At 39.7% G+C, this 2522-nt stretch overlaps 1 long non-coding RNA gene across 1 annotated transcript; it reads right to left on the minus strand.

The window, feature by feature from the left end:
- Positions 1 to 481: 481 nt before the first annotated feature.
- LOC114145553 (uncharacterized) lies at positions 482 to 1703 on the minus strand. The gene is made up of 2 exons (XR_003595731.1): positions 1178 to 1703; positions 482 to 860 (listed from the first exon to the last, which is right to left on the minus strand). It is a non-coding gene; the product is annotated as an uncharacterized LOC114145553 (long non-coding RNA).
- Between the last annotated feature and the right edge of the window lie 819 nt (positions 1704 to 2522).

Genomic DNA, 2522 nt, shown 5'->3' on the forward strand with positions numbered 1-2522 from the left:
AGCCGCTGTTTTCCGATGGACGCTCCGATAATAGCGTGTTTGGTGTGAACGCACCATTATGGTGCGTTTACCACGAGGCAATAAACCACTTTAAATATACAAGATTACAGTCCTGTTACCACTAAGTTATTGGTATGATTTTCATATCTGTATTGACACATTTCGAGATGAAAAACAGGGCTTGCAAATATCAGCAGGCTAATAATTTGCTGTGCCAAAATAAGCATCCCTGCTAACTCAGACACATAGTAAGGCTTTCTGCATAATCACACCTATTATATGAACTACTGGTATGAGTTTCATATAAATAAGATTATATTTGTGGGAAGTAGACAGGCCATGTATATATCGGCAAGCTAATGTAACCAACTAGTGTAACTTACGAATAGATAAGTTGAGAAACTTAGATTTCAATGTTGAAGTTACAGTTAGTCTATCTTTCTAAGTTCAAAAAGGAGGATAATAAGCACAAACAACCATATTATCAAGAATGAACAGATTATTTAATACAACTTGAAACAGAATATTACGGTACAGTTTTTTTTGTTCCAACATAAAGTGTCCACCTTTTTTATCAGGCAGTGTATTTTCTTTTGGTTCAGATTCCTTATAATTCAGTTCGTCCTTTGGAAGTTTTGTTTTCTTAGTTCAGTAATTTAAGTCAGTCAGTCAAGTCTTTGTTAAATGGCCATGTGTTTCTTTGGATCCAAAATCTTATCTTATCCAGTGCAAAGTAGGCAGCGGATCCAGCAGTCCCAGGTCTTGGGTTGAAACCTGGAGCTCAGCAATCCAATCCAGGCCTGCGATGCTATGCAGCTGGACAGTCTTCAAAGTTGAATGGGGTTCTAAAAAAAACCAACCTGCATATATATAGAACTTAATTAACTATTAAGTTTCAAAAGTATGCAGGAAGCAATAAATTCCATTTATCACAAAAATAATATTCAACTAATGGCAAGCTTGCAAAACAAACGTATCACACTGTATCCAACCTCTTAGTTTGTACATAACAAAAATGCAATACAGTGAAAATCATCATTTTAATCTCACACGTTTCTCCGATTGGTTTTATTTACGTTTCTCTGTTCTTCCTTGTCGGAATATATGAGCAGTAATGCCTATGACGCCAGTTAGCATTAGCTTAATTTCGGTTGCAAAAACACGTTACAACACTCACCAGAGAAAATCACAGTAAAAATGTGTTTTACTGCCAGGGATCAGGTCACGGATCTTCTTTTCTCTTAACCGTTACCGGAATTAATCAAGAATTTATCTTATAGCATGCGGTAATTCGCACAACGTGCTACAGCCAGCTACGGTTTTCTTCTTCTTCTAATAGTTTCCTGCTGTCTAAACCAGAGTGTAACTCACAAGCCACCTGCTGGCGGTTTCTGGTATGACAAGAAAACTCAAAATGAAAATATAACTAAATTGCTGGGAACATTAAATAACAAAACAAAATCCTACAGAAATAAAATACCACTAACAGTACCACACATATACATGTGGGTTACATCCTCCCCCCCATTAATTGCATGCGTCCCTGCATGTCAACATCTCCTAAGCATCAAATACAGGGGCATAAAAGTCACATTCAAGGGCTATTTGCAGTGCGTTGTCTAAGCCACCAAGTAAAGACTGCATAACCACCACAAGTGGGTTTCCTAAGGATGGGTAGGTGAGTCTCTTGGGATGGGTTCTCTCTCTTGTTCTCCTTACTTCAACATTCCCTTCATGGTTGTCCGTTCCAATAGGGATAACAGTTTCAGATGTTTCAGGGTTGCCAATATCTATTATGACATGGTCTGGTGGTTGGATGGACATTCGAGGTGTGGGTGACTGGGTTAACTCACCCTTGAGCTGCTGCTCTTCTGATATGGTCTCTTTTGGCTCTTGTGGCTCAAATGGTGAAGCTTCAGGATTAAGTGATGGCACTGAAACATGTTCGTTTGTCACATCCTGTTCTGTATTGTCAGTTTCTGTCCTCTCACTGGCAAGTTCATTTGTGTCCAACACTTGGTCTTCAGATCCAATTTGCATGTCTCTGTCCTGTTCATCATCGTTTCGGGTTCCAACATCAGTCACCATCTTTGTTGGAGGATAGTAATAATACTCCACATCTTCATCCTCGCTGTCCAGCAGCGAATCCTCTGGAACTTCATGTCCAGCACCTCTTTTTGTTGCACTTGACTGCAGTCTTTTAGACTTCCTTGTTTGGGTTTGTGTTATGGGCTCAGGTCGCTCTTTTGCAACTGACAGAAAACCACAGGGCAGTAACAAGTCTCTATGCAAGACTCTTTCTGGACCCACATCATCAAAGGGAGCTACTACATAAACAGGGAGGTTTTCTATCTGTTTAATCACTTTGTAAACAGTGTTAGTCCACCTGTTGGAAATCTTGTGTTTACCACGGAGACCTACATTTTTCACTAACACACGATCTCCCACTTCGAGCTTAGACTCCCTCACCTTGTTGTCAAATCTCTGTTTGTTGTAAGAGGCAGTCTTTTCGCTATGTTCAA

This window comes from Xiphophorus couchianus, chromosome 5 (genome assembly GCF_001444195.1).
Source record: "Xiphophorus couchianus chromosome 5, X_couchianus-1.0, whole genome shotgun sequence".
NCBI classification, from domain to species: domain Eukaryota; kingdom Metazoa; phylum Chordata; class Actinopteri; order Cyprinodontiformes; family Poeciliidae; genus Xiphophorus; species Xiphophorus couchianus.